This window comes from Hemicordylus capensis, chromosome 1 (genome assembly GCF_027244095.1).
Source record: "Hemicordylus capensis ecotype Gifberg chromosome 1, rHemCap1.1.pri, whole genome shotgun sequence".
NCBI classification, from domain to species: domain Eukaryota; kingdom Metazoa; phylum Chordata; class Lepidosauria; order Squamata; family Cordylidae; genus Hemicordylus; species Hemicordylus capensis.
Window position 1 is genome coordinate 371,838,133 of NC_069657.1, and position 23,999 is coordinate 371,862,131.

The window sequence follows — 23,999 nt, forward strand, 5'->3', positions numbered from 1 at the left end:
TCTGGTTCTCCAGGGTTTTTAACTGTTTAAAATGTTTTAATTATTAATTAGTTTTATGCTGTTTTTATAGTTTTGTTTTTAATTGTTTTATTTTGATGTAAACTGCCCTGATCCATTTTTGGAAGGGCGGGATATAAATCATTCAATCAATCAATCTCAGACCTGCCAACTGCCCCAATTTACCCAGGACAGTCATGTTTTGCCATTTCATTTCCCAGCTCATGACTCTGCAATAGAAATTCATGATTCCCACCACCTCCCTCCTCCCCACTCACTTCAGAGAGATGTTGGTCTCTCATTCTCTGCCCTCTCCAGCTTTGAGGGAGGAGAAACACAGAGACTTCATCTCTCTGAAGGGAGCTTCCCTCAGACGATGTCTCTGTGCATCTCTCCTGCTTGTCAAAGAGGGCGGGGGAGTAAGTATGGCTGCCAGGAGTATATAAACCTCTGGCCACAAGGTCTCACTGTTTGTCTCAGAGTGCATGGATTTCCCTGCAGAAAAAGGTCTGATTCATTTGAGAGAGCACTTGCTTCAGAATTGTTTATATTATACATCCCTACAGAAAGGATCAGAGCACTGACTTTGCTTTTCAGAATAATTTCCTCTATTTATATTATATATCCCTGCAGAAAGGGAGATATTCCATTTGGGAGCCATATACACCTTGCTTGTTCACAAGTTATTCAGTTTATTTTTCTAATATTTCTGCATAAAGGAAGATACTATATTTGGGAGCATTATCCACCAGCTTGTTCATAACTTCTTCTGTTTAAATTTAATATTGCTTATCCCTGCAATAGGGGAGGCATTTCATTTGCGAGCTTTATCCACGTTTCTTGGGGAAACACTCGCAGTTTATTTTGAAGACCCTCCAAACACCAGTATGCCTAAGGAGAAATCAAAACAAAAACATAATGAAACCATATTCAATTTGTCATAATTCTTCAGATGGCAAGGGATTCATAAAGCCATCTAGGAAAGGAAACACCTATGCTTTCTGTTCCACAGGTGCATGTGATTTCTTGGTATGCCACTTTGGGATTCAGGATGTAAAACTGCATATAGTGACTGTGAAGTACAGGACATATGCAGAAAGTCAAAAGAGCTTAAAATCCTCCCATGCATTTGGTGCAATCCAAACAACCCAATGACAGACAAGGCAGTGAAAGTAGGTCCACATTTCAGGGGTAGATACTACAGCATAATTTGCCATTTGCTGTGAACTGGTAGGCAGAATGTTCCCAGACAGTGAAATAGCTAAGAAATATGCAAGTTGTGGATGCACAAACGACAGTCACCTTATCTACTGCACTGGAAAAGAGAGCATAGATGCCATCCAAAAGTAAATATCATCAAGTTCTGGAAAATTAAAGAAATACTTTCCGCTCAGTTCTGATGGCATTTCTGAGTCTGACAAGGATGACAAGTTCTTTCCAGTACTTGTCACCTTTGAGGTTTCAGACGGCTTACTTAGATATGCCCACAGTAAACCATGCAGATGCTGAAAACATTGCAGCAGCCATTGAAAAATGTCACTCTGATTCAGGACTCAGCCTAGAGAATTGTGTTGCTTTTGCCTCAGATAATGCCTCTGTAATGACTGGGAAACACAATGGAGTCCTGAGGCTTCTACAGAAGAAACAAACTGATGGAAAGGTTTCTGGTGTTGGTTGTCCATGCTATTTAACACATCTAGCAGCAAAACATGGGGCAAAGGCTCTTTCATTTGACTGAACTGTTTCAAAATCAAAACCAGGCAACCTCCCCTTAGCTTTCAACTCAAAAACCCGAATGCCATTTAACAGAAAAGCAACAAGAACTAAAGCAAAAAATAACTGAGCACATGAACCAAACAACCACCAGGGTTCGACTTCCAGCTCTAAAAACAGCTGCCAAAAAACAACTTGCTCAGGCATTAAAAGATGTCAATGCTGCACTTGCAGAAATAACAACCAATAATTTGCAAAAAACAAACCAACTAATGTACAGTGCAGCAACAACAACAACACAAGAGCTTGGATATAAGATCAGTGGAGCTGTAAAAAAAAGAAAGTAGTACATCACCTAAATGGAATATTAGATTAGAAAATAAAATTGCCAGGCTTAGATCAGATGCTAGTAAATTGAAAGATATGAAAGACAAGAAGCTGAAGAATGAAAACACCAAGGAGTATCTGATCCAAAAATATCACCTAGATTCAAGGAGAATTAGAGAAGTCCTGGAAATAATAAAGCAGCAAATAACAGCAGTGTCAAAGAAGATTAGCAGATACAAAGCCAGAATTACACAACACAGGCAGAATCTCCAATTCCAGTTGAATCAGAGACGTTTCTACCAAAGCATAGAAGCAGAAACTGCAAGAAACGTAGAAATACCAAATAAAGAAGCAACAGTGCAATTCTGGGGGAAATTAAGGGACAATCCAATAGATTATAATAAAAAAGCAGGCTGGGTGAAAGAGGTCGAAAAATGTAACCAACAAATGCAAGATCTAATAATAACACCAGAATTAATAAGTGAAAGAGCAAAGAAAATTAAAAATTGGACTGCACCAGGAGACGATGAACTGCATGGCTTTTGGCTTAAACACCTAACAAGCCTTCACAAACAACTATCAAAACAGCTCAATCACATTTTGCAAGGAAGTGATATTGAACAATGGCTAACAACTGGGAAAACTCACCTCATAATGAAAGACCCAGCAAAAGGTGCAGTTCCAAGTAATTATAGACCCATAACCTGCCTGCCAACCATGTTCAAATTATTAACTGGAATAATAGCAGATGAAGTAATGCAACACTTATAAACTAACAAACAGCTTCCAGTTGAACAGAAAGGAAATTATCCAAACACCAGAGGCACAAAAGACCAGCTGCAGACTGACAAAATGCTTTTAGAAAATGGCAAGAGAAGAAAAACAAATCTAAGTGTTGCATGCATTGACTACAAGAAAGCCTTCGACTCATTGCCTCACACATGGATACTAAAAAGTTTAGAAACAACTGGTGTCAGCAAAAACATTCAGATATTTATTTTAAAAAAGCAATGAGCATGTGGAGTACACACTTAACAATCAATGGTGAGAAACTTGGACAGGTTAGCATTAGAAGAGGTATTTTCCAAGGGGACTCACTATTCCCTCTGTTGTTTGTAATCGCCATGACTCCCCTTTCACAAATACTAAACAAAACAGTCCTCAGATACCAAACATCTAAAACATCAAGTAAAATCAACCATCTGCTGTACATGGACGATCTGAAGTTGTATGGAAAGTCCCAGTCAGAAATCGAATCACTGCTAAACACTGTCTGTATATTCAGTAGCGATATAGCAATGGAGTTTGGACTAGACAAGTGTGCTGCATTAATAATGAACAGAGGGAAAATAAGAAAAACAGAAGGAATAGAATTGCTCAATGGAAGCAAGATCAAGAACCTGGAAGAGAAAGAACATTACAAATACTTGGGCATTCTCCAGGCTGATAACATTGCACACACTGAAGTTAAAAGAAAAATGGGAAGTGAATACGTCAGGAGAGTTAGAAAAATCCTAAAGTCCAAACTCAATGGCAGGAACACCATACACGCCATAAACACCTGGGCTATACCTGTTATCAGATACACTGCAGGAATAATAGACTGGACCCAGGCAGAGCTAGAGACGCTAGATCCTAAGACCAGGAAAATCATGACCATCAATGATGCTCTGCACCCCCGCAGTCATGTAGATAGGCTATACCTCCCTTGCAGCTCAGGTGGAAGAGGAATGCTGCAAGTCCATCAAACAGTAGAGGAGGAGAAAAGAGGCCTTGAAGAATATATCAAGGACAGTGAAGAAGATGCACTTAGAATGGTCAATAACGAGAAACTATTCAACACCAATGAAAGAAAGCAGGCCTACAAGAAAGAACAAGTCAAGAACCGAGCAGAAAAATGGAAAAACAAGGCACTGCATGGTCAATATTTGCACAATATAAGTGGAAAATCAGACATCACCAAGACCTGGCAATGGCTTAAGAATGGCAACTTGAAGAAAGAAACAGAGGCTTTAATACTGGCTGCACAAGATCAGGCACTAAGAACAAATGCAATAAGAGCAAAAGTAGAAAAGTCAACAACAAACAGCAAGTGCCACCTTTGTAAAGAAGCAGATGAAACAGTGGACCACCTAATCAGCTGTTGTCAAAAGATCGCACAGACTGACTACAAACAAAGGCATGACAAGGTAGCATGGATGATACACTGGAACATCTGCAAAAAATACCAGCTTCTTGTAGCCAAAAATTGGTGGGACCATAAAATTGAAAATGTTGTAGAAAATGAAGATGTAAAAATATTATGGGACTTCCGACTACAAACAGACAAACATCTGCCACACAATACACCAGATATAACTGTAGTCGAGAAGAAAGAAAAACAAGTCAAAATAATTGACATAGCAATACCAGGGGATAGCAGAATAGAAGAAAAAGAAATAGAAAAAATCACAAAATACAAAGATCTACAAATTGAAATTGAAAGGCTGTGGCAGAAAAAGACCAAAATCCTCCCAGTGGTAATTGGCGCCCTGCGTGCAGTTCCAAAAGACCTTGAAGAGCACCTCAACACCATAGGGGCCACAGAAATCACCATCAGCCAATTACAAAAAGCAGCTTTACTGGGAACAGCCTATATTTTGCTATGATATCTATAATAACCAACAGTATTGATAATAAAATTCAGCCATCCCAGGTCCTTGGGAAGGACTTGATGTCTGGATTGACAAACCAGTCAATAACACCTATCTGACTGTGTAAACAAGAAATAATAAAATAATAATAATAATAATAATAATAATAATAAATAGACATTGTAATGGTGTACTTGCACAGGGAGGTTGTGCTAGCAAAAGGCTGCTGCACTAAGTAGTTGTGCTAATTCTGGAGCTTAGCACAGATGAGCTCTGGAGTAACTTGTGGCATGAGTCATATGTCTGGGTTGCACCAGTTCCAGTTCGGGCTCTCATGACTTAATATTCTTCTATGCAAAAAACCAAGCACCAGCCCCCATCCCTGCACATATAAAACCAGATGTCAGGAAGAAAAATTGAGCCTTCTACCCAATATCTAGATTTTCTAGGAAGCCTTTTGTATGGTGGAGGATTAGTCATGTGAACCTCCACCTCAAGTCATAGCCTAGACAAAAAGGCTCTTCTGTGAGAAGAGCCTGGGGAGGGTTTGTGAGGAGAGCGGGCTAAGCCTGCTCTCCCTGCAGACGAGCAGCAAGTCATGCCTGGGCAGCCACCCACACAACATCTGGGTCTGTCACAGAGCTGGCGGGGACTGGGGAGTTTGAGGGCCACAGCCCCTGGTAGTTCCAGCATGCCCTGCATGAGTGCACAAGGCATGCTGGAGAGACCCTTGAACCAGGAGGCTGCTTTTCAGGCTCCCCGTCAGGGGTCTCCTCGTGAGTTGCTGCGCCGCGGAGTCACCCCGCGGCAACTCACGATCCATTAATCCCAGTTAGTGGAGTGCTCGCTCCGCTAACCTGGGCAAAGGGGCAGGCTACTTAAGCGGGCTAGCCATTTGTATGCCTTCGGGCTTGCCTGCAAGCCCAGTGGTCTGCATGAGCAGCAAAAATCGGGCTAGGAGAACCTTTCTCAGGAACAAAAAACAAGCAATGCAGCAGATATAATCCATTCCCAGGCTGGCATGTAGCAGCAGGGGCAGGCAGGATGGGCACAGACTGGCAAGGCAGAAGGCAATAGGCAAGGCATGGCATGCCATGCTAAGGTAAAGCAAAGCAAAGCTCTCTCTCTCTCTCTCTCTTCTCCCATGAGGCAGAAAGGCAGAATGGTGGCTGCTGCCTCTTTAAATCTAATTGAAAATCCCTCCTTGAACTCCCCCCACCTTTGCCCCTGGCTAATGTGGCATCAGTCAGGAGTGGCAAGAGCCAAAAGAGCCAATCCGGAACCAGGAGGGAATCGTCAGCAGATCAGCCCATGCTTTCATTCACTGATCTGAAGCTTGGCAGGGCGGGAAATTCAAATAGATGTCAAACACAAAATGGAGACTACACAGAGATTGCCACAAAATGGAGGCCCGAACAAAACCTTTGACTCCGAAATTTGGGTGATTTGTTTTGGAGCCAAATCTTTCGGGACTTGCAGATGGGTGATTTGTTTTGTGCACAAATCGCCTGAAACAGGCAGATTCAGGTACAGATCATTCTGTACCCGAAACGTTTCACATATCCCTGCTCAGAAGCTTTGCTTCTTGAAATGCTGCAGCCCCCTACCTTCTCCCATTATTGAGTGAGGCAAATTCATCACCCCCAGCATGAGGCTGGGGTGTGGTGGTATTCTTTGATTTCACCACTGGAGCCACATTTGGTTCATAAACGTGCATACTGAGTTTGAAACTGCTACATTCCAATATGTATTGTGGAAATATGTTCCAATAACAAAAGAACTTGTTAAATAGTCCTGTGAAAGATGATGCTTGATGTTGAAAAGGGTACATATGTTGGCACACCATTTAGAAACCTTGGGAGCTAATGTGTCTCATTTACCTCTTAACATTCTGTTGGTTTCAGAAGTTTTTATCTTAAAAAGGAAGACTAATAGCAATGACAGATTGTAACTATTTTTATTACTGAGAAAAATTCAAAAAATAAAAAATCAGACTGGTTCCGAGATTGACATATCTTGGGTATTGTCTATTTGGAAAAGGCTGCAAATGTTTGACTACATGGTATGGTTATAATGAGCCATATGCGGCATGTAACCTCTGTACAGTGGCATATGCTGCCTGGAACGATGTTCATCTTGAATCATAATGCTCTATATCAGTCAAGACCAGCCACATGAGAAACATGTTTTTTTTCTGATGCAAACCACATGCAGTTCTGGCAACCTCCATTATTTTCCTATTTCCAGAGATATATTAATATATGGGGGAAAATATTAACTGTATCAGTATGCTCCCCCAGACATAACGGCAAACACCTACACGCAAAAACAGAAATGCTTTATGCTGCTTTTTGGGCAAACAGCCTGGAAATTAAAGTAATGAGAGAATTTATAGAGTATTGAGTAAAGCAGAAATGAATAAATATATAGTGCCATCTCATAAACACTAGGTGCAGCAAATGCCTGAGCTGCCCATGTATAATATGTTCAGGCTGCTATAGCACCTTTCTGAAAGTATTTCTCACAGCATGTAAATATGAAGGTGCTCAGTGGGCAATGATTCAGAGTTTCCCCCTATTTTGCTGAACTCTCCCCCACCTAATATCCCAAATCTCCTATGATGACCACCCAGGGTCAAAATACACATTACATTCAATGCAATCTTTCTGTTTGTACTATAGATAAAATAATAAAAATAATTTTAAAAAACCACAAATTCTTTGAGTCTATGAAACCCTGGGGAGCCACCACTAATCACCACTGATCAGTGTAGACAATATTGAGCTAGAAGGACCAGTGGTCCATCTTAGTATATGGTAGCTTCATAATTCATGTATTCTCACAAAGCTATGCTTGGAAGTCAATGTCCTTAATCTCAGGCATGCATCGTGCTGAATGAAACACTCTCTTATTGTTAGGAACTAACCCTGGCTGTACACTTGCTGCTGTATGCTTATAACACCTGCTCAGCCCTCATGTTTGTAAATTAAAAAGCTTATTATAAGTGAATAGTCTAAGGGGGGGGCAAACCAGATATGTGCCGTGGTGTTATAAGAACAGCCCTGATGGATCAGGCACAAGGCCCATCTAGTCCAGCATCCTGTTTCACACCAGATGCCTTTGAAGAGGCCCACCAGATGCCTTTGAAGAGCCCACAGGCAAGAGATATGTGCATGCCCTCTCTCCTGATGTTGCTCCCTTGAAACTGGTATTGAGAGGCATCGTGCCTCTGAGGCTGCAGATGGCCCACAGCCACCAGACTAGTAGCCATTGATAGACCACCTGTCCTCCATGAATCTGTCTAAGCCCCTTTTAAAGCCATCCAAGCAGGTGGCCATCACCACATCCCATGAGAAGGAATTCCATAGATTAATTATGCACGCTGTGAAAAAGTACTTCTGCTCGTCAGTCCTAAATTTTCCAACCTTCAGTTTCATGGGGTGACCCCTGGTTCTAGTGTTGTGAGAGAGGGAGAAAAATTTCTCTCTGTCTACCCTCTCCTCTCCATGCATAATTTTATACACTTCGAACATGTCTCCCCTAAGTCGCCTCTTTTCCAAGGTAGAGAGCCCCAGATGCTGTAGCCTAGCCTCATAAGGAAGGTGCTGCAAGCCCCTGATCATTTTGGTTGCCCTCTTCTGCACCTTTTCCAGTTCTATAATATCCTTCTTAAGATACAGTGACTAAAGCTGTAAGCAGTACTCCAGATGCGGCCGCACCATATATTTGTATAAGGGCATTATAATATTAGCATTTTTATTTTCAGTCCCCCTCCTAATGATTCCTAGCATGGAATTGGCTTTTTTTCAAAGCTGCCATGCACTGAGATGGCACTTTCAATGAGCTGTCTACCATGACCCCAAGATCTCTCTCCTGGTCACTTACCGACAGTTCAGATCCCATCAGCATATATGTGAAGTTGGTGGGTTTTTTGCCCCACTGTGCATCACTTTACACTTGCTTACATTGAACAGTATTTGCCATTTTGTCATCCAGTCCCCCAGTTTGGAGAGATCTTTTTGGAGTTCCTCCCCATCCATTGTGGATTTCACTACCCTAAATAGTTTAGTGTCATCTCCAAATTTGTGTGACCAGTGTGTGGGGCAGAAGAAGAGGGGTGAGTTTTTACTTTGGGTTGTCCCCTTTCCCCCCCTAGTGGTTTTTAAATAGGGCCTCCTTTTGTATTTGGGTGTGGGGAGGGATATTTTCCTGTGTCTCTCTTTTTTTTACAGGTTGTTTCTGGTTTTTACAGGTTCCCCCCCTCCACATTGTGTAGTTGTGTATTATTGATTGCTTTATTTGTTTTTATTGTATTGTTGTGGGTGGAGCGGGTGGGAAGCCGGATCTTCCTCTCCCTTTTATTTTTTTCTGAGCCCCCCTGCCCCCTCCCCCCTCTCTTTCTCCTCTTTTAGCTAGCAGCACACACGCACATGCACACACACACCAAATGCAAAAACACATGCATGCCGCTGCTCTGGTGCCACCACGTGCCTGGGGCCCTGTGTGGCCTAGAGCAAAGATGTGGTGGACCAGACACAGTATGAGGCATTTCAACCCACAGGCATTGTTATTTATTTATGAATTTTTAAAGATTATTTTTGCCTCCATTGGAAAGCATTGATAGACCTTTCACCTACTGACCTAATTGCTGTATTCCTGAACTCTTGAGTTCGGTTCATAGTAATTAAGGTCATAGTACAGTGTGTTCTTCTGAATGAAAGGCTCACCAATGTGTTCAATAATTGCAGGAGACTCCGATTGCCTTGGGGTTTGGTACCCCTGGATGCCTACCACCCACCTCACTTTAGGTGCTCTACAGAGTATAATGGGCTGGTTAGAGTCCCCATTATACCCCATGTAGAACAATTAGGACTGGTTTGAACTGGGTTCGAATTCAAACTGAACTGGGCGGGGGTATTTTTGCCCACCCCCGTTTGAAGCTGGGTCGAATTTGAACCGAACTGGGCAAACCGGTTTTGTGTACATCCCTACCCATTAGTACTGCCCTTTCTCTCTTTGATGCCTCTCTTATTTTTTTCTCCAACTCCAGGTAACTCTCAGCACTTCGATCCAGAGGACGATAGCACATCCCTAGTAACACATTTCCTTTCAGTCCTCATAATGTTACCCAAAATGATTCTGTGGAGGACTCTGGTCCACCTAGGTTTTCTAGCTTATTGGAATCTATCCCTTCTTTGATATACAGTGGCACTCCTCCCTCAACCCTCCCCTCCCTGTCCCTTCTATAGTGTTTATATCCAGGAATAATTCTGTCCCACTGGTTCTTACCATTCTACCAAGTTTTTGTTACACCCACTATATCTATGTTCTCATTAGTAACCAAGTACTCCAGTTCACCACCCATCTTGGCTCGGAGGCTTCTGGCATTGGTATACAGACACCTATATGCTGGATCCCTCACCTGGTGTTGGTGTGTGCTATCCCCCTTACTATCATTTGAACTATTTGGCAAGCTGTCCTGTGTTTCCCTCTGCTCAACTCCTGGGTCTACTCTGCTGCCTTCTGGTTTATCTGAAACATGTTCACCCTCACACCTTAGGGGATTTTGCCAGCTGAAGCAGATGCCACCATGTTCCTGCGGGCAATCCCCCAGGCGTCATTTTAAAAGCTGATCTGAGACCTTCTTGATTTTTAGCACCAGCAGTCTGGTTCCATTTTGGTGCAAGTGGAGCCTGTCCCCTTTGTACAGGCTTCGCTTCCCCCAAAATGTAACCCAGTTCCTAATGAATCTAAACCCCTCCTCTCGGCACCACCGTCTCATCCACGCATTGAGACCCCTCAGCTCTGCCTGTCTCGCTGTCCCTGTGCGTGGAACAGGTAGCACATCAGAGAACACTACCCTGGGGGTCTTTGACTTCAGTATGCTACCTAGCAGCCTAAATTTGGCTTCCAGGACCTCCCGACTGCATTTCCCAACATCGTTGGTGCCAACGTGCACCACGACAGCTGACTCTTCCCCAGCACTGCCCAACAACCTACCTAGACACAGCGTGATATCCACAACCTTTGCACCAGGCAGGCAAATAACCATGCGGTCTACATGCAAGTCACAGACCCATCTCTCTCTGCCCCTAATGATCAAATCACCCACTATTAAGAGGCCCTCACCCCCTGGAGGAGTATCCTCTGTGTGAGAGAATATGGGCGCATCACTCAAGGAAGGGGTCCCTGCTAAGGGAGTGTTTCCCTCTTGCCCAGACTGATGTCCTCCTTCCCTGAGACCCTCATTCTCCATGACAGCAGAAGCGCCATCAGCATGGGAGCAGGATGCCTCTACCACATCCCTGAGTGTCTCATCCACACACCTCTCTGCCTCCCTGAGCTTCTCCAGATCAGCCACCTTGGCTTCAAGGTGTCTTGGTGCCACCTGGGCAGGGCTGAGTTTTGCTAGGCAGCAGGGCAGGATTAACACAAGTCAGAGTCCAGAGGACTGTTGCACCAGCAATAGATGGCTGAGAGTGAGGTGGCTAAGTAGGAAACAAGAGGTCTCCACACATCTCCTGGCTCTACTCAGATTTGTCCCCCTAAGCCAGATCCTGAGGCTATTCTCATGTGCAGGCAAAACCAGGCTAACAAAGCCAAGCCTAGTCCTGCCCACGTGTGAGAACCTCAGAGATAGGGCCTGATCCCAGCAGTGCCTCGGTGCAAAACCCACCAAGCCAGCCTCCCTCCTAAACAAGGTTAAATGCTCTTTTAACTCCATTTTTGTAATTGTCTGCCAGCCCCAGCTGCTTGCAGTCGGGGCTGGCAGATGACTGGGTTCCCAGCTGGCTTAAGGAAGAGGAGGGGGGAGCCCCATAATGTAGCACACGCTCTCACAGTGCATTATGGAGGTTCTGGGGATGGTGGTGGGGCGATGCCTCCCAGCACCCCGATCTCCATGCTGCCTGAGGAGGCAGCTGCACATCTGGGCTCACAATCTCCACACCCAGACTCTCAACTAGGATCATCTGTGGGGAGGTAAGCTTTTTAATGACTTCCTCTCTGTAACCATTTCTCACCAATCATGAGAAAGGGATCCCTGTCTCCTCATGAGGTGACACTTCCTCATGAGGAGACCTTTCTAAAATCCATCTGTAAGCTGCCAGGTTAGCACGTCGCCATCACTATTGTAGCTTGGCCCAGCTACATACCCGGTAGTGATGTGGGTGGTCTTGTACCTGGGACTGGATCTATGGTTTTTGGGAGACAGTCTTCCAGGTTCTCAGGAGGAAGATGGTTCTTTGGTTCTAAATCAGGGGAGTTGGCCAATCATGGGTTCCAGATCAAGCAGCTGGGGGGTTGAAAGCTCTGGATCCATCAGGTGGCTGGCCACAGTTTCTTCCTCTTTCCTCTGAGGACTCACTCCCGAGAACTCATCAGGGTTGCAGTCACAGGGTCTCTAACACCTGGATCTGAGATCAATGGGAACACCATATAAACCACCTTGAGTTTTCTAAAGGAGGAGTAGAATATAAGAATAATAAATAAACTAGATTGCAAAGCATGGCACATCTCTAGTGCTTTCTCTTGCCAAGGGAATTTACCTGCTTTGAACTCTACATTGAATTGTGTCAATAGTGCATCTAAGTATTTTCTTTTGATATTGGATTCCTGAAAAATACAACAGAATGGTCATGTTTGGATATTGTTTCTGAAGTGCATATATCTTAACTCTTTTTGTTTTCCACTGGTTGAGCATTGCCCCTTTTCTTCTTTTGTGTTGTGTTTCATGTTATTTTGCAGTAACTGTTACATGCCTACCCTGCTGCTATCATTTCAGGAGAGCCGAAGCTCCTCACAAAGCACATTTTAGAAGCAAAAACAACAGTAACAGTTCAGGTGTCTTCTGTGCTGCAATAATTGCTCCTCTCATTTGATTGATACTTTCACACACCTCATCTAAGTAGCCACTAATCGCTTAAATGTGATAATTTTGTTTGATCCTCTCATTGCAGGCTAAGGAGGCCCTATGGATGCCTTTCTTGAGGGCTCTTATCTGGTGATATCCCTGCAATAACCATCTAAAATATTTGTATTGTTGCAATTATCCATGTTCATTCCTTTAAAAGCTCCTAATTGTTGGCTCAGCAATTTCAGGACTGGGATGTTAGTCTTGTACAGGATGGTTTTAAGTTGATTTTATATGTATGCTACACTTAAGCTCCAAAGAACAGTGAAATGTGTGCCTGAAAATCGACAGTGCCTGTTTGATGGCTCAGATACATTGAGCAGGCTGCCTACATACTGAACTCCCTTAATCATGGAAGAAACATTTGAAAAAGAATAATAACTGACACTCTTGGTACTCCCACCTTTGGTGACTCAGACACATCTCCTGAGCTTGAGGAAAGACTTTTACTTGTGTGGGCCACACAGACTGATGCCAATACTTTGTCCAATGAAATTATCCTTTCAGCAATGTGAAGGATAATCTTTCAGGAAGAAGACGACAAAAATCATCTTATAGGTTTCCCACACAGGGTAACGATCAGATATAATAGCAGTGTCTTGGTGGATTTATATGAAAGGTTGCAGAAGATACTGCTTCTTCCCATATGCTTTCTTTTTCTTCTTGCTCCCCTCCCCAACACAGTTCAGTAATTAATATCACAGAATGTTTAATTCAGGTGTAACTCTGAGCTGCAGTTCCCTCTGAGTTGAGGGAAGAAGTGCCTGCTTGCTTTTAAAAGTGTTTGGTGTGGCTTGGTTGAAAGCAACATTCTGTGTCCAGTCGTATTTGGTATGCCATGCAACATGAGAAAAGCAGCAGTGTCGAGGTAGCAGGTTCTACTCTTTGGAGCTGCCTTTAGTACCTACCAGGCTGAGCTTGAAGGGGTGCATAAGCATTATGCTGATGTATAATGTGGAACCCCACATGTCTCTGAGGTCTATCAGACATTTCCTTTTAATAGCATTTAAAACCAGCTGAAGGCTCAAAAACAACAACAACAACACAACCAACCTAAACACACACCCTGTCCCCAAGTCAAAATATTCCTTCTCCTAGATACTCCACTCTATTGCCCCCACAGCAAATAAAGACATGAATCAAATGTTGGAATAAATGATTAATATGGACAATCACAACCCAGAATCACCTTTTACACAGTACCTGTAACCCACACCCTCAATGCATTATGGGTTCTCTGAAAGGGAATTGTTGTGGAAGCAGACTAGCCTAAGATTCATCTCTTGCTGCACTCAGTGGTCTATGAAAGAAGGAATCACTATATGAGTGCTGAAACTACACATTACTACTGTATATCCAGGACAAGGTTTTTTTCCAAGTTCTTTGATATTAGAAATCAGCAAGTCTGCTTAAATTAAGAGTTCTTTTCCTTTCAGATAAATACAGTAAAACATATATTTAAGCTGTTTTTAAGGAGGTCGTCTTAAATTCAGAGTCATATTTGATTCTGGTAAATAGTTGGTACAGCCCTTCTGGGATTACCATTTCAGACTGCATATACATGATCTATGTGTATGACATAGAATCTTCTTTGGAAAATACTATTATCAAAGGAACCTTTCAGGGCACACCACCAGTGGATTTGAGGATTATGCGTGAGTTTCTGGATGGTTATGCAATTAATCTTCCTTACCTTTTGGGGGGCTTTCATTTCTATCTCTTATAACATTATGATTTCTCTATTCATAACCAATTTTCTGTCTTATGTACTTCTAGTAAACTCTCTTGTCCATGAATGTCATATGTGTGAGACAGGCAAAGAGGAATGCATTGGTTAGATCCACTCTCTGTGCTAGTGAGTTTCATGGCCAAACATCCCAAGCGTCCCACCCATTCAGCACTTTTCTGCACAGGCAAGCACTTCATCCGTCTGTCTATTGATCTATCTATCTGGTGATGATTATTATTATGACGACGATGATGCTATTTACACACAGTCTACCAGATATTATTGACTGGTTTTGGTACTTTAATTATCGGGCCCTTCCTAAGGATCTAGGATAACTAAAGAAAAATTAAATATAGCATTGTCGTATTCGTGCTGTCCTGAGTAGTGTGGTCTTCTGTAGCTGATGTGTTGTAATTTTATAAATGCCCAAGGTGTCAAGATGGTGTTCAAGTTCTTTTGGTACTGCAGCAAGGGCACCAACAACTATTGGCACCACTACTGTTTTCTTTTTCCAGAGCAGCTCAGTTCCACTCTGAAGGTCCTTGTATTTAGTTTTCTCCAATTGATTTTCATTGACTCATCTGTCCCCTAGGACTGCAATATCAGTTATCAGAACCCGATTCTTCTCGATGACTGTCAGATCCAGTGTATTATGCGCCAAATGCCTATCAGTTTGTACTCTAAAATCCCAAAAGATTTTTGCCTCCTCATTTTCTGTGACCTTCTCAATCGGATGATTCCACCAATTCTTGCTTGCTAGCAATTTGTTATTCTTTCAAAAGTTACAGTGGATCCTCACAGCAACTTTATTGTGTCTTTCCTTATAATCAGTCTGCGTGATTTTCTTAAATCAACATACAAGGTGCTCAACCGTCTCATCCACTTCCTTGCATAACCAACATTTACTGTCTTTCTGGGTCTTATTGATTTTTGCTTTTATAACATTTGTTCATAGTTATTGTTCCTGGGCTGCAAAAATGAGACCTTCCGTTTCTTTCTTCATTGTCCCCTTCTTTAACCATTGCCATGTTGCTGACTTTTGATTGTATGTCATTAAAGAACTGACCGTGCAATGGTTTGTTGTGCCATTTTTCTCGTCGATTCCTCATCTGCTGTTTTTTGTATTCGTCCTTTGATTCCTTTATTTTCAACAGTCCTGTCTTACTCTTTTCCTGTAGCATTTCTTCTTGGCTTTCATTGATGTATTCCGCCAATGCTCATTTTTCTTCTTCAACAGACTGTCTGACTTACAACATTCCATGTCCGCCTTCATTTCTTGGCAGGTACAGCCTATCAACATGACTTCTCGGGTGCAGGGCATCATTGATGGTTATTATTGTCCTGGTTTTCCGATCCAGCACATCCAATTCTGCTTGTGTCCAATCAACAATACCTGCTGTATATCAAATTACAGGAATTGCCCATGTGTTGATTGCTTTGATAGTGTTACCACCATTAGGTTTGGACTTCAGTGTCTTTCTTACTCACCTGATATATTCCTTACTAACTTTGGTCTTCACTTCAGCATGCTTGATCTTGTCACTTTGGAGAATGCCCAAATAGTTATAACTTTCCTCAGGTGACAGACTCTTTATGTTGTTTCTGTTTGGCAACTCAATTCCTTCACTAGTTGTCATTTTTCCTTGATTTATTGCCAATATAGCACATTTGTCCAGTCCAAACTCCATTGTGATATCACGGCTATAAATTCTAACTGAATTGAGTAATGACTCAATTTCAGATGGTAACTTTCTGTAAAGCTTTAGATCATCCATTTAAAGAATTCTCAAGATCATCAGCTAACTGAGAGGCAAAAAGAACTTAAAGGAAAAATTGTTGAACATATGAACGTAAGAAAAGAGCATAAAAGACTGCCTGCACTGAAGCTGGTGTCCAAAAAAGATCTGGCACAAGCATTAAATGACCTGAACAAAGCTGTAGCCGAGATTAAGACTGAGACATTACAGGAAACAAACCAGCTCATGTACAATGCAGCAGCAGTGATCACACAAGAGCGTGGATATGAATTTAACAAGTCAAAGATACAACAAAAGGAAAAACCAAAATGGAAGGTTAGATTGGAAAGTAAGATCAGTAAGTTAAGGGCAGATGGCAGCAAATTGAAGGGCATGAAAGAGAAAAAGCTTAAGAATGAAAAGATCAAGGAATAAGTACCACTTGGATACCAGGAAGATAGAAGAAGCCCTTGAAATTGTGAAACAGCAAATTACAGCAATAGCAAAGAAGATCAACCGATATGATGCTCGTGTCCTGCAATACCAACAAATTTCCTTTTCTTTTCAAATCAACATTAGTTTTATCAGAGTGTCAATGGAGAAAAATTGGATAACATTGTGCAACTGGACTGGGAACATCTACTCGGGTTTTGGAGAAACATTTGGGACAACCCTGTTGCTTACAACAAGAATGCAGAATGGATAACACCCCAACTGGTTGAAAACAAAGCAAAAATGATTAAGAATTGAACACCACCAGGAATGGATGAAGTACATGACTTTCGGCTCAAACATCTGACCAGCTTACATAACATATTAGCCAAGCAATTGAATGATATACTGGAAGGTGGAGAATTTGATGAATGGATGACAACTGGCAAGACTTGTCTCCTATGAAAGACTATGAGAAAGATGCAGTACCAAGTAACTATAGGCCAATAATTTGCCTTCCAACAATGTTCAAGCTCATTATAGCAATTGTAGCTGATGTCATGCAAGACCATCTAGAAAGGAACAGTTTGTTACCAATAGAATAGAAGGGAAACTGTCGGAAAACAAGAGGCACAAAACATCAGCTTCTTATTGACGTAATGGTTTTGGAAAATTGTAAAAGGAGGAAGACAAATCCAAACATAGCTTGGATTGACTATAAGAAAGCATTTTACTAATTACCACATAACTGGATTTTAAAATGCCTGGATATGACTGGAGTGAATGATAACATTAAAAACTTTGTTTAAAAAGGCAATGAACACATGGAAGACTCATTTGCTGGTAAATGGAGAAGTGGGAGAAGTTAATATCCGGAGAGGAATATTTCAAGGAGACTCATTGTAGCCTTTACTTTTTGTAATCTCCCTAATTCTGCCATCCATTATCTTGAACAAAACAAACCATGGATATCAAATTTCAAAAACATCATCATCATCATCATCATCATCTTATTACTAATACCACAGGGAGGGCGTTTCAAAGCTTCAGGGTGGCTATAGAGAAGGCCCGACCTTGAGTTGCCACCAGATGAGTTGGTGGTAACCATAGGCAGACCTCCCTAGAAGATCTAAATAAATGGTAATGTTTGCTTATAATGAATGGGGAAGAATTCTGGTGAGTGGAAACCCTGGCCATCCACATGAGGAGTTCTTTCTAGGAGATGAACTCTCCCCACATTCATGGGGTGAATTCTTCTTGAATTAACACACAAGTCCTGAATAAGGGGAGAATCTGTGTTGTGGCTATGAAACACATCTGTGCTCCTATTTCCCCCCACCCCATGTGTTTGCTATCCACAGATAGTGAGTGCTGTAGAAGACTCTAGTCTAAAACTTATTCCTTCCTCTTTCTGTGATTTACAACACTAAACTCTGGGTTTTGGTTTGGTTTGGGTTTTTGGGGGGATGGGGGGTACATTTTAGTGTATAACTCTGGACTATTCCTACTTCCAAGCATGCTGCTAAAGCCTTCTCTTCCCTAGATATTTTATGTTCCATTGTTGATTTCATTTCCCTTACAATGTTAAGTTACTTTAGAGTGTTGATAGGATGATCTGTTTGAAATGGTTTATGCATCTCATTATAGAATAACAGTTTCTTTTTAAAGGAGTGTGGTTTGTGAAAGCTACTTTGTGCTTTTAAAAATACTATTAGTTAATAAAGGCTTTCATTTTCACTAATCATGGTTTTTCTCTGACCACAAGAGCTATTGCGGTGTAGTGGCTAAGAGAATAAGCCAGAGTTCACAGTTTGAAACATACACATCTTAGGCATGAAATCACTAGGTTGGCTTAGGCCAGAACTAAACGTAATGGAAGCTGCATGGCTATTTCTGCAGCCCTGTGAGTAGTATTACAAGATGTGTGACATGACACCACTGTAAATTACAAAAAGGCTGCTGAAAACAAAAATGGCCACCTCACATGCTCAAATGGCCTCTGCAAGACCCAAGTCTAGATTTTTCCCTGATCTAGGGAGTCAGAAGAATGCAAAGTTGTTGGCAGGGGACCCGAGCATTTAAAAAACAGATATAAATGGCACAAAAATAAGTGGACAAAACATCCCTTAAAAAGACAATATTGGTTTAATACCTTGTAAGCTGGCAAAACTGAAGGGTGGGGTGGGGTGAGAGGCAGGGAATAAAATAGAAATATTTACTCGCATGCTGTTTAATTCTCTATACAGAGCTCTATCTTTATCTGAATATTTGTCAAGCAATCTGAATATAAGGTTGTAGGTGTTCAAACTTGGAAAGTGCCTGCCTTTAACTTGTATGGTGCTTAAAACAAAACACCTGAACATCACACTGTTTTGCTGTTCTGTGGCTAGTTGCAACTTCCACCTTCTTCCTGATCAGGCTGCTGGATCCAAGCCTATTGTAAGCTGCTGGATAATTTCAGATTGTTTGGAGCCCCTAGGATTTCCCATTGCAGCCATCTCCCTTTAAGGTAAAAGCTGGGCAGAAAAAACCCATCCCTGAATTTCTTGAAGACAGCAACCTGTAGTGAGGTGTGCTGAGGTGGCAGAGCATTTGCTAAAGAGAGCTTTCACTGCTTAGCTCTATGGAGGCATGCCCAGCACATGGATGTGCAGCATTTCCTTGGGAAGGCAACTGGCACATATGTGCCACATGTGTGGTTGTATGCATGTGTGTGTTGCTTACAACCGGTTTCTCCTGAAAATGTCTAAACTTGTATTTTTGAGCTGATATTATGGTAAAGTCATCTGAAAGATGGGTGTCAGATGTCTGGACAGGGGCACAATTTAAGTGCTTGCCCTAGGCGCCATTTTCCCTAGATACGCCTCTGTTCAGCATCTTCCTATATCGCTGCCAGAGGCGTATCTAGGGAAAATAGCGCCTAGGGCAAGCACTGAAATTTTGCCCCCTGTCCAAACTTCTGACACCCATCTTTCAGATAACTTTACCATAATATCAGCTGAAAAAGTCAAGCTCGTTCATCTTTTAATATTTCAAAAAATATTTAGCAGTGGACGTAGCCAGACCAAAAAATGCTGGAAAACTACAAATTTCAGTATGCTGGGGCTCATGAAATACCCAAATACTATGTGGAGGTGTACTTGGAAAACTAAACAGAAGTGCCTGTCTAATTCTCTACTATGCATTGTAGCATCACTATTACATAAGTGTTAAAAATAAATGGAGAATTTGACTTTTCCCAAATACTCTGAAAATCATTAAAGGATATGCAGGGTAAACTGTGTCACTGCTTGGAATATATTCTAGACTTTCAGAAAGACAGTTAAAATGAAAGAAAGAAAGCAAGAAATTCCCAGTGGGCCTTAATACTAAGGATTTCACACTGATTCAAAGACAAACTCACCATTAATAGCCATATTATTAAGACATCACATTTAACTCACTCATCACAAGAAGCAAAGTAAGAACAAATGAATACAATCCTAGCTCATAAGCTTCAGCTCAGTATTCACAAGTCCTGATTCTCTGTACATAGTGCCAAACTGAATATGTGTACAGTGACTTATATTATATTAAATCAAAAATATATATACCTGTAGCCCCTTCTGGGGGCTTCCTAAAGGCTGTGGGGAGGGTCTGCAAAGGTTCCCCCTCCCCCTGCTGGCCTCTAGGGTCTTGCAGGGACCATTTGAGCATGTGTGGTGGCCATTTTTTAAAATAGTTTTTTTTTAAAAAAATGGCCGCTGAAAACAAAATGGCTGCCGCACATGCTCAAATGGCCTCTATGAGGCCTGGCATGGCTTGGGGCCTCACAGCGGCCATTTGAGCATGCACGGTGGCCAATTTGGTTTTGGCAGCCATTTTCTTAAAATTTTAATTTTTAAAAATGGTGCCCCCCTTCAAGTGGCGCCCGGGGCACGTGCCCTGCATGCCCTACCCTAGATACGCCCCTGATCACTGCTGCCCGATATAGTGCCAGCAGGGATTTGAACCGGCAACCTTCTGCTTGTTAGTCAAGCATTTCCCCGCTGCACCACTTAAGGTGACCACACATCTACAGTAGGAGGATAATAATACTGAACTTCTGTACAGGGTTGCTGTAAGTCCATAACCATGACTGGTCATTAGTTAGGGGCCATATTTTCAACTGAGCAAGAGCTGAAGGGCCAGCAGCATTAGCTCCATCCACCTGATCCCACATGAGGCAAGAAGCAGGCAAGAGAATCCTTAAGTCCCTCTCCCACAGTGTGAGGGAGACACTTTGGAACAGCCTTTTCTTTAGTCACCTCAGCAGCTAACTAGCATCTCTTGGCTGCTGTATAGGAATGAACAGCTGTAATGTCTGCCGAAACCTCTCTTGCCATTTAAGCCGAGGGCAGCAGGGAGCTCTTTGCTTCAGTTTGGGCAAAAATAGAGGAGGTCTATAGGGAGGGGGTCTTGGGATCAGGGGCTCTGCTGGGGATCAGATGAGCAACCTTTGGGACTAGATTCCAAAGCTCCAGGTGCCTAGCACTACTGTAAAGATTAATAAGATAGTGGGGCTATTCTGACGACCAGCAAAAATCGAGCTAGCCTCTGCTAGCCCGATTTATGCTGATCATTAGAACCACCGGGCTCACAGCTGAGCCCGGTGGTTCTGGAGTGGCTAACTTGCTCTGGAACCCTTGGTAAATAGCAGGTTTGCGGAGCGAGTGCTCCGCAAACCTGCTTTTTACAATCGTGAGTAGCCACAGCGTGCCGTCGCGCTGCGCCTTCTCATGAGTAGACCCCCAGCCAGGAGGCAAAAAGCCGCCTCCCAGCTCGGGGGTTTCCCCAGTATGCCCTGTGCACTCACGCAGGGCATACTGGGGCTTGCGGGGGCCGCACGGCCCCCTAGTTCCCCAGCCCCTGCCGGCTCCGTCTCAGAGCCGGCAATTCTGTGGGCGGCCGATCCGGCCGCCCAGGGCTCCCTCTCCTCTTGTGAGCGGGGAGAGCGGGCTTACCCCACTCTCCCCGCTCACCCGAAGAAACTGGGTCTCACGGATCGTGAGACCTGGCTCAGTGTATGAGGTAAGATAAGCCCAATTCCGACATTATGCTGTACGAATGTACAGATGTTTGTACACTCATACATGTGTTTGTGTGAATGGCTGTACCTGTGTTCATTTTAAAAGTGAACCTGGATACAGGCCCTTCAAATGCATGGTACAGATAGGATGTGTATTTCTGTACAACATAACATGTGAATTATTGTACCTCTGTACAGATCTGTACCTGTGTACACTGTACACTCATTGTACAAGTGTTGAACCTAACGTGTGAATGGGCTTATTGAGTACCCAGAAGTAGTATATAAAGGATAAGCAGTAGCGAGTGATAATCACAGTTGTCATCATCCAGCTTCAGAACATCCCTCTGTGCTCTAGGGTTTGTGTAAGGAACAGTAAACTAACGTTTTAAAATTACTGCTATAGTTGGGATCAAAGATTAATGTATATACTTGTAACTCTGAAACGAGGGATCACATTTCTTAATACCCCATGACAGAAACAGGGAGATCTTTTGTTCTCTTCATAGGTTACTGCCCCATCAAACTGAATGCATTATATTTTAAAGTGTGAAAGCAGCACCCAGAGGCCCCATCTAAGAGCCTGAACCCTACTAAAGGGGCACTGAATGAACTCATCCTTCATACACTGAGCTTTCCAAACGTGAGAAGAAAATACTCTTGACATGGATTACAGAGCTCTGCTTAGGACGAAGAATGTTGTTTCAAGTAGCACAAATAAAGGCAAGAAAGAGCTACCCCAAGGAGAAAAATACACCCTCTTCTTGAAGTTGGGCAGTGGAAGAAATGAAGGCTGGGGTCAGGGAGGGGACTATGGCTGCCAGGTGCCTGGCTGGTAATTATATGTATTAGTAATTAAAAGGAAACATTTAATAAGCTCTGATGTAAACCCACGTCTAATTGACATGTTCACACTACCTTACCCAGGACTCTCTCAAAAGTCAATTCCCACTTTTATGCTGTTGCTAAATCACTGGGCGATGTTGATTTAACCTCCTCTGATATTTGATATAAATATGGACAAGAGAGAACATAACCAGAAACAGCAGCAATCTGTCTCCGCTCAGTCTTCTGCTAATATAGTTAGGACTTCTGTAACTGACTTGTGTGAGTGATGATTTTATAGCTGGCCCTATCTGCCAGCGACCCAACTGCAATGAAATTGCCTCCTTCCTCTTGAGAGGCACAAAATTTAACTTGCATCCATCAAAGGAGCTGCCTGTAGAGAGGGCAGGAGCAGTGAGCCATTTAGAACTGGGGGTGGGGGGGATCTGTGCACAATTTGAGTTTCCTGTAATTTAAATCCATTATGCTTGCAGCAGCTAAAAAATATGGCATTTGTTAATTAAATTTATAGGCCTTTAAAAACAGGCAACATGTTTATCATAATTTAGAGAATAAAAATATTCTCTTGGCTCACTGTTGTAAATCCCAACAAAGGCCTGTAACTGAGTCTGCTCCTACAATAAAGGAGTAACGGGATTTAATCTAGGGTACACTAGGTGTTAAATGAAATGTGCAGGTGCCACCAAAAACGGCAGCCTTTTGTCAGGTTTCTTCTCCATGTATTCAACATATAATGCCCTAAAGCCATTAAACTGTTTCATTTTCCTGTCCTCACCATTGGCAGCCAATGATATAGTGCAGGAACAGAGAAATACATAATATAATAGCCACATTCAGGCATTATACAATGGAGGCTGTACTCTGAGAGTGGGAGGTTCCTTCCTGTACCTGAGCCTCCCACTCATGGAAGCACCCTCCATCATGATTACAGCCTTCCCTTCTTCAGATAAAGGATGAAAGCATGACAGACCTGCCCAGCAGGGGAGAGTGACTGATGCTCTAGGGAAGATTTCCTCCTCTTTTCAGAGGCTAAATGCAAGTACAGCCTCCATTATAGAATGCCTGAATGAGGCTAATGACATCTGGACATGAGCTAAATTGTATTACATGTACATAGAAGGGAGCCCCCACAACTCCTTCATCAGTATTTTAGCCATCCTTGCTTGCTAAGCCAGCCATGTTGAATGTAAATCATAAAAGCATCCCTATCTGTTTAGATCTTCAGGGAGTGCCTGCTCCAAATATCATCTTCCAAAGAGAGAACCACTGCCGGAATTAGCAGGACCCCCAATCATTCATGGCCCCCAATCAGTGGCATAGCCACCGTAGAATGGGGGTGACAAATGTCCCTGGACCACTGGGGCCCAGGGGCCACCCCAGGCCTGTTGGGCACCCCCTTGCTCCCCAGGGCACCCACCCAGTCAGCAAAGTGCTTGCTGGCAGGGAGGGCAATGGGATTTGACACAGGATCTGTGGCCAGGATCGAAGCATGGCTGCATCACTCATAACCTGCCGAAAGTCCCAGGTTCAATCCCTGGCATTTCCTGTTTAAATAATCTCAGCTGCCGAGATCAAGAAAGCCCTCCCCTTGAGACCACAGAGAGCTGCTCCCAGCTGGAGTAGAGGG

The 23,999-nt window shown here is 42.8% G+C and overlaps 1 long non-coding RNA gene across 2 annotated transcripts in view; it reads right to left on the bottom strand.

Annotated features, from left to right (window-relative positions):
• Positions 1–459: 459 nt before the first annotated feature.
• Positions 460–23,999, bottom strand: part of LOC128344811 (uncharacterized) — a 35,437-nt gene continuing 11,897 nt past the window's right edge. Inside the window, exons 3-4 of one of the 2 annotated variants that reach the window (XR_008316068.1) lie at positions 12,218–12,284; positions 11,834–12,085 (exon numbers count right to left, since the gene is read on the bottom strand). This is a non-coding gene — a long non-coding RNA (uncharacterized LOC128344811). Of the gene's footprint in view, positions 889–11,833; positions 12,086–12,217; positions 12,285–23,999 lie in introns of those variants that run through there. The other variant, XR_008316067.1, reaches the window with a different exon arrangement.